The 8,647-nt window shown below is 49.0% G+C and overlaps 3 non-coding genes across 3 annotated transcripts; all 3 read right to left on the bottom strand.

Moving 5' to 3' along the window:
- trnal-cag (transfer RNA leucine (anticodon CAG)) lies at positions 1 to 83 on the bottom strand. Its single transcript has one exon. It is a non-coding gene; the product is annotated as a tRNA-Leu (tRNA).
- A 4,032-nt stretch (positions 84 to 4,115) lies between these two features.
- trnal-cag (transfer RNA leucine (anticodon CAG)) lies at positions 4,116 to 4,198 on the bottom strand. The gene has a single exon. It is a non-coding gene; the product is annotated as a tRNA-Leu (tRNA).
- A 4,032-nt stretch (positions 4,199 to 8,230) lies between these two features.
- trnal-cag (transfer RNA leucine (anticodon CAG)) lies at positions 8,231 to 8,313 on the bottom strand. The gene has a single exon. It is a non-coding gene; the product is annotated as a tRNA-Leu (tRNA).
- Positions 8,314 to 8,647: the final 334 nt, after the last annotated feature.

Genomic DNA, 8,647 nt, shown 5'->3' with positions numbered 1-8,647 from the left:
TGTCAGGAGTGGGATTCGAACCCACGCCTCCAGGGGAGACTGCGACCTGAACGCAGCGCCTTAGACCGCTCGGCCATCCTGACGCTGGCCCCTAATCCCGGGGCGGTCTGATGAGCCACCGCGATCCCACTACGCTCCTCGAGTATCGCACTGTTATTAATACTACATTGTGACTCCAGCATTAAAATGTTTGGAAAATGTGTCGGCTTTTATAATCCAGTGTAGAGCAGCATGTGATGATTTGTGCTACAACACCAAGCGCTCAAAGTGACGTCTGCGTTTGTCGTTGAAACTTTCAACTCTTTCATCACTTATGTAGGAAATAAAAAGAGCAGTTGTGCGCCACGCGCAGAGCGGCCGTCAGCAGAGTGGCGCAGCGGAAGCGTGCTGGGCCCATAACCCAGAGGTCGATGGATCGAAACCATCCTCTGCTACGTGTGTCCTATGCATGATTCATAATCATGCCATTGGGTTAGCAAAGTGCCTTCAAATAGTCTGCATCTCCCTTTCTTTAAGTTCTGTCCTGAGTTTCTCTCTCGTGTGTGTTTGTGCAAGCTTGACACTTGCGGGACTCTTTAATCTTCACCAATACGGAGATGACCAAATGTGTCTTCGGTTGTTCTGAGGTCTTTGATAGTTTCTTCGAATGCTTCAACTGAACCTCGAAATCGAAGCAGTTATGTTTATATTGATTTCTCGCGTTAATCATTACGAACCAGGAACAGCCAGCACACTCGGTCGCATTAGTAATTATGTCACGTCTCTACTTAGCAGAGCATTCAAAGGCCCACTGGAAGTAGTAAAGCACTAAAACACTGCAAAACTGAACTCGGGAAAATCATACTGGGAGCTCTGAGCGATGTCTGCATCCAAGCCATCCAATACGGACTCTGAAACCTTGGAATATCAACACTATGATGCGCTACCTTTTACCTGGAGCAAAACGATGGAATTAGAAGAATGCTTACCGCAGGATACAACTGTGCCGCTGTTATTTGGAGCACGGTTTTCACTTGCATGAAAACTACAGCAGAACGTTGAAGGATGATCACTGAGAAGTCCACAATGCTGAGGAGATTGTAGGTCGTACATTTCAATGATTACTGACATTTGCGCTGCTGGAGGTACAGTAATCAACAAAGAACAGGGTGTGCTACTCTCGAATCCGGTCAGCACATGATGAAAAGCCAGGAAGTATACCTTGTCAAATTGCCGTCAACAGGGACAAGTTAACCACCTGCGCCACCGGCGCCCGGCTAGCTCAGTCGGTAGAGCATGAGACTCTTAATCTCAGGGTCGTGGGTTCGAGCCCCACGTTGGGCGGTGCCCGTCTCCTTATTAACAAAGTTTCCCGCTCATCCTTGAACCTCTTACACCTCGATGGTACCGAGCACTGCGTTTTAATGCACAGGTGTGATCAAACTGAGATGAAAAGGGCGTATCTAGCTCCTTGCCCGAGAGATAAATCAAAGGTTCCGCAGATAATCCCTTGGCTCCGGTCACCCGGACGCAGATAGGAGCTGCAGCCATCATAACTTGTATGAAAACTAAGAAGAGCTCCTGTCTATTTACAGTTTCATTTACTCTAGCGTTTCCTTAAACATTGCGTGTACGAAGGCTAAGAAATTGGAGAGCTATTCTAATACAATAACTATTAGGAATCTTTTCGCCATAACAGTTTCACTGTGATTTTGCAGGTAACACGTACGTTGGGAAAACATTTTGAACGCGATCAATAACCGCACTGGAAAAATGTGGGAAAGAAAGGGCGAAAAGCGACTCTTCAACATGTGGAAATATCTTCCTGAGCGGAGCCCTCTTCTCGAAGCTCAACACTCTGCAAGAGTCACTTCTCCCAACTTGCGCCCGCAGGTTTCCGTAGTGTGCCTGCAAAGAGCCATCCGCTTGAGACAGGCGCACCTCCCGATTTCATTGAACTAAGCTAGATGCACAATTTCTAATGCAGCCTTCATCACAATAGACAGTTCATTTCTCGAAAGCTTGTCATGTAAAAAAAGGAAACAAAGAACGAAAACGTATAGCTGACAATCTTCTGAAGCTGCAGATTCAGCTTTGGGGAAATGGACATTTTATGTATGCAGATGCTTTTCAAGCGCTGGTTTTAGAACGACGCTGTGCTTCCAGCATCCTTTTCAGCCTTCTAAACTGGCTACCGAGGTGGCGATCACTTTGTAAAGCGGTTGAGAGGCCGGAGCTGCTCAAACCGCTCTTGCCGTTTCCCATCAATCAAAAGCACTATGTTGTTTCTTTGTATGGAAAGCTTTTCAAGTCTGGCATCGACACGCACCTTTCCTGAAACGTCCAAAGGGTGAATGCTTCGCAAAGAAATCCAGTCTACCTTCAGGGGGCATGATGTTGAAATCGGAATGAGCCCTGGGTGGGCTTGAAGCAGCAGCTGTTCAGTTAACAGCTGCACAGAAACGCACCCCGCTTGCTTTGTATCATTCGCAAGTTTGTGGTTAAAGAGTAAAAAAGGCTGGAATTCTTCTGCCAGCCGGCAGGATTTCTTCTGCACTCACCCAGAAAAGCCAAGAATTGTATTTCATCTTTCGCAAGCTGTATTTTCCAGGAGGAGAATGAATACTTGCATTAAACTGAATCAAGCCGACAGAGACGCACAGCCGTTGTTTTTCTCCATGGGAAGTTTTTCGTTAAGGAAAAACACCGTTGTCATTTTCTTGCCAGCCGGCGGTATTTCTTGTGCAGCGATGAGCCCGATTTGTATTTCGTATTTCGCAAGTTGTGTGAATTTCTTGAAGTTGAAAGTGAATTCGCTCCAGAAAAGAAATGTCCAGTCGCATGAAAGCCGTGGCTGTTTGTTAAACCGCAGGACAGGACAGCTTGCGTTCTGTTTCTCATGGCGTTCGCAAAGGCGATTCCTGCCTTTAAAACTGCTGTGTCTGCGACTGAAAGTGGCGTGTGTCGCAGCTTCTAAAGTCTTGTTGACGCTCCTCGATGTTGCTTTCTCTCTGCCTAAGGAAGTTCGATTGTCGCGTCGGAACGGGGAGACCTAATCCTTCCAGCTTTAAGCCACCCTTCAGTCTTCTGAAGGGTGTCCGAGTGCTAGCATGTGATTTGGCTTTTTTGGGGGGGAAACGGAGAGCGACATTGAAAAAGGTTACCGCCGCCGCCTCGCCCTCCGTGTTAAATGATCGCAAGCCGGCGGCGGCGGCGCTCCCTGTAGTCGTGGCCGAGCGGTTAAGGCGAAGGGCTAGAAAGCCATTGGGGACTCCCCGCGTCGGCTCGAATCCTGCCGACTACGGCGCCCTTCTCCTGTCGCTTCGGCCTGCCCAGAAAAAGGCGGAGTGCCGTTTCTCTCTTCCTGCTTCTTGTACAAACGCTTAATCGCTTGGACCTGCTGCCTTGGAAGTAATGTCTTTAACATCCACCAGTGACATTTCACAGCTGGAAGCACACAGCCACGCTTTTGGCATTGGCATGTCTTGCGCCCTACTTCCAGCCTTTGAAGACCTAATTATTCAAACTGAAAGAACCGGCTGAATGAGTGTTTGCAGTGCACCAGGAGGAGCAGGGACCATAGCATTGGAGGGGTGAGGATGGCGGAGATGGAAACGTTTTCATGCGCTCCTCTGGGAGGAATGAAAAGAAAAGACGAAACCGGAAACAGTAGTAGCCGCAAGAGGAAGTGTCTTCAAGCGCCAAGCAAGCGCTCCTCGTTAGTATAGTGGTGCGTATCCCCGCCTGTCACGTGGGAGACCAGGGATGGATTGCTTGACGGCGAGCCAGGTTGCTTTTCTCCCATCAGATTCCAACCGCTAATGCTAACGCAGTGTGTGGGAGCTTACATGCTTTTCCTTTCCCGTCTTTTTCGGACGACTATTCCAAAGGGGTAACCTGAAGGAATAGGGGCCTGAAGACACGAGGCATTCTTAAACCAGCACTGGGCTGCACGGCCTTCTGTTGTGATCAGGTTATATTCGAGTCAAAAAGCCAGAGCATCCGCTTCCATCCTATGGAGCACGAGCTAAATCGGAAGAGGCAGGGGATACACCTACGCCTATCGGCGCACGTTCCCCGCGTCAGGCTGCTTCACCCATTTGCACCCGACTGGAGACGGCACTGAGCAAGCTTTTTGTCAGGAGTGGGATTCGAACCCACGCCTCCAGGGGAGACTGCGACCTGAACGCAGCGCCTTAGACCGCTCGGCCATCCTGACGCTGGCCCCTAATCCCGGGGCGGTCTGATGAGCCACCGCGATCCCACTACGCTCCTCGAGTATCGCACTGTTATTAATACTACATTGTGACTCCAGCATTAAAATGTTTGGAAAATGTGTCGGCTTTTATAATCCAGTGTAGAGCAGCATGTGATGATTTGTGCTACAACACCAAGCGCTCAAAGTGACGTCTGCGTTTGTCGTTGAAACTTTCAACTCTTTCATCACTTATGTAGGAAATAAAAAGAGCAGTTGTGCGCCACGCGCAGAGCGGCCGTCAGCAGAGTGGCGCAGCGGAAGCGTGCTGGGCCCATAACCCAGAGGTCGATGGATCGAAACCATCCTCTGCTACGTGTGTCCTATGCATGATTCATAATCATGCCATTGGGTTAGCAAAGTGCCTTCAAATAGTCTGCATCTCCCTTTCTTTAAGTTCTGTCCTGAGTTTCTCTCTCGTGTGTGTTTGTGCAAGCTTGACACTTGCGGGACTCTTTAATCTTCACCAATACGGAGATGACCAAATGTGTCTTCGGTTGTTCTGAGGTCTTTGATAGTTTCTTCGAATGCTTCAACTGAACCTCGAAATCGAAGCAGTTATGTTTATATTGATTTCTCGCGTTAATCATTACGAACCAGGAACAGCCAGCACACTCGGTCGCATTAGTAATTATGTCACGTCTCTACTTAGCAGAGCATTCAAAGGCCCACTGGAAGTAGTAAAGCACTAAAACACTGCAAAACTGAACTCGGGAAAATCATACTGGGAGCTCTGAGCGATGTCTGCATCCAAGCCATCCAATACGGACTCTGAAACCTTGGAATATCAACACTATGATGCGCTACCTTTTACCTGGAGCAAAACGATGGAATTAGAAGAATGCTTACCGCAGGATACAACTGTGCCGCTGTTATTTGGAGCACGGTTTTCACTTGCATGAAAACTACAGCAGAACGTTGAAGGATGATCACTGAGAAGTCCACAATGCTGAGGAGATTGTAGGTCGTACATTTCAATGATTACTGACATTTGCGCTGCTGGAGGTACAGTAATCAACAAAGAACAGGGTGTGCTACTCTCGAATCCGGTCAGCACATGATGAAAAGCCAGGAAGTATACCTTGTCAAATTGCCGTCAACAGGGACAAGTTAACCACCTGCGCCACCGGCGCCCGGCTAGCTCAGTCGGTAGAGCATGAGACTCTTAATCTCAGGGTCGTGGGTTCGAGCCCCACGTTGGGCGGTGCCCGTCTCCTTATTAACAAAGTTTCCCGCTCATCCTTGAACCTCTTACACCTCGATGGTACCGAGCACTGCGTTTTAATGCACAGGTGTGATCAAACTGAGATGAAAAGGGCGTATCTAGCTCCTTGCCCGAGAGATAAATCAAAGGTTCCGCAGATAATCCCTTGGCTCCGGTCACCCGGACGCAGATAGGAGCTGCAGCCATCATAACTTGTATGAAAACTAAGAAGAGCTCCTGTCTATTTACAGTTTCATTTACTCTAGCGTTTCCTTAAACATTGCGTGTACGAAGGCTAAGAAATTGGAGAGCTATTCTAATACAATAACTATTAGGAATCTTTTCGCCATAACAGTTTCACTGTGATTTTGCAGGTAACACGTACGTTGGGAAAACATTTTGAACGCGATCAATAACCGCACTGGAAAAATGTGGGAAAGAAAGGGCGAAAAGCGACTCTTCAACATGTGGAAATATCTTCCTGAGCGGAGCCCTCTTCTCGAAGCTCAACACTCTGCAAGAGTCACTTCTCCCAACTTGCGCCCGCAGGTTTCCGTAGTGTGCCTGCAAAGAGCCATCCGCTTGAGACAGGCGCACCTCCCGATTTCATTGAACTAAGCTAGATGCACAATTTCTAATGCAGCCTTCATCACAATAGACAGTTCATTTCTCGAAAGCTTGTCATGTAAAAAAAGGAAACAAAGAACGAAAACGTATAGCTGACAATCTTCTGAAGCTGCAGATTCAGCTTTGGGGAAATGGACATTTTATGTATGCAGATGCTTTTCAAGCGCTGGTTTTAGAACGTCGCTGTGCTTCCAGCATCCTTTTCAGCCTTCTAAACTGGCTACCGAGGTGGCGATCACTTTGTAAAGCGGTTGAGAGGCCGGAGCTGCTCAAACCGCTCTTGCCGTTTCCCATCAATCAAAAGCACTATGTTGTTTCTTTGTATGGAAAGCTTTTCAAGTCTGGCATCGACACGCACCTTTCCTGAAACGTCCAAAGGGTGAATGCTTCGCAAAGAAATCCAGTCTACCTTCAGGGGGCATGATGTTGAAATCGGAATGAGCCCTGGGTGGGCTTGAAGCAGCAGCTGTTCAGTTAACAGCTGCACAGAAACGCACCCCGCTTGCTTTGTATCATTCGCAAGTTTGTGGTTAAAGAGTAAAAAAGGCTGGAATTCTTCTGCCAGCCGGCAGGATTTCTTCTGCACTCACCCAGAAAAGCCAAGAATTGTATTTCATCTTTCGCAAGCTGTATTTTCCAGGAGGAGAATGAATACTTGCATTAAACTGAATCAAGCCGACAGAGACGCACAGCCGTTGTTTTTCTCCATGGGAAGTTTTTCGTTAAGGAAAAACACCGTTGTCATTTTCTTGCCAGCCGGCGGTATTTCTTGTGCAGCGATGAGCCCGATTTGTATTTCGTATTTCGCAAGTTGTGTGAATTTCTTGAAGTTGAAAGTGAATTCGCTCCAGAAAAGAAATGTCCAGTCGCATGAAAGCCGTGGCTGTTTGTTAAACCGCAGGACAGGACAGCTTGCGTTCTGTTTCTCATGGCGTTCGCAAAGGCGATTCCTGCCTTTAAAACTGCTGTGTCTGCGACTGAAAGTGGCGTGTGTCGCAGCTTCTAAAGTCTTGTTGACGCTCCTCGATGTTGCTTTCTCTCTGCCTAAGGAAGTTCGATTGTCGCGTCGGAACGGGGAGACCTAATCCTTCCAGCTTTAAGCCACCCTTCAGTCTTCTGAAGGGTGTCCGAGTGCTAGCATGTGATTTGGCTTTTTTGGGGGGGAAACGGAGAGCGACATTGAAAAAGGTTACCGCCGCCGCCTCGCCCTCCGTGTTAAATGATCGCAAGCCGGCGGCGGCGGCGCTCCCTGTAGTCGTGGCCGAGCGGTTAAGGCGAAGGGCTAGAAAGCCATTGGGGACTCCCCGCGTCGGCTCGAATCCTGCCGACTACGGCGCCCTTCTCCTGTCGCTTCGGCCTGCCCAGAAAAAGGCGGAGTGCCGTTTCTCTCTTCCTGCTTCTTGTACAAACGCTTAATCGCTTGGACCTGCTGCCTTGGAAGTAATGTCTTTAACATCCACCAGTGACATTTCACAGCTGGAAGCACACAGCCACGCTTTTGGCATTGGCATGTCTTGCGCCCTACTTCCAGCCTTTGAAGACCTAATTATTCAAACTGAAAGAACCGGCTGAATGAGTGTTTGCAGTGCACCAGGAGGAGCAGGGACCATAGCATTGGAGGGGTGAGGATGGCGGAGATGGAAACGTTTTCATGCGCTCCTCTGGGAGGAATGAAAAGAAAAGACGAAACCGGAAACAGTAGTAGCCGCAAGAGGAAGTGTCTTCAAGCGCCAAGCAAGCGCTCCTCGTTAGTATAGTGGTGCGTATCCCCGCCTGTCACGTGGGAGACCAGGGATGGATTGCTTGACGGCGAGCCAGGTTGCTTTTCTCCCATCAGATTCCAACCGCTAATGCTAACGCAGTGTGTGGGAGCTTACATGCTTTTCCTTTCCCGTCTTTTTCGGACGACTATTCCAAAGGGGTAACCTGAAGGAATAGGGGCCTGAAGACACGAGGCATTCTTAAACCAGCACTGGGCTGCACGGCCTTCTGTTGTGATCAGGTTATATTCGAGTGAAAAAGCCAGAGCATCCGCTTCCATCCTATGGAGCACGAGCTAAATCGGAAGAGGCAGGGGATACACCTACGCCTATCGGCGCACGTTCCCCGCGTCAGGCTGCTTCACCCATTTGCACCCGACTGGAGACGGCACTGAGCAAGCTTTTTGTCAGGAGTGGGATTCGAACCCACGCCTCCAGGGGAGACTGCGACCTGAACGCAGCGCCTTAGACCGCTCGGCCATCCTGACGCTGGCCCCTAATCCCGGGGCGGTCTGATGAGCCACCGCGATCCCACTACGCTCCTCGAGTATCGCACTGTTATTAATACTACATTGTGACTCCAGCATTAAAATGTTTGGAAAATGTGTCGGCTTTTATAATCCAGTGTAGAGCAGCATGTGATGATTTGTGCTACAACACCAAGCGCTCAAAGTGACGTCTGCGTTTGTCGTTGAAACTTTCAACTCTTTCATCACTTATGTAGGAAATAAAAAGAGCAGTTGTGCGCCACGCGCAGAGCGGCCGTCAGCAGAGTGGCGCAGCGGAAGCGTGCTGGGCCCATAACCCAGAGGTCGATGGATC

This window comes from Lepisosteus oculatus, unplaced genomic scaffold (genome assembly GCF_040954835.1).
Source record: "Lepisosteus oculatus isolate fLepOcu1 unplaced genomic scaffold, fLepOcu1.hap2 HAP2_SCAFFOLD_39, whole genome shotgun sequence".
Lineage (NCBI taxonomy): Eukaryota > Metazoa > Chordata > Actinopteri > Semionotiformes > Lepisosteidae > Lepisosteus > Lepisosteus oculatus.
The sequence above is the reverse complement of the archived record's forward strand: the minus strand, read 5'-3'. Positions and strand labels throughout refer to the sequence as shown.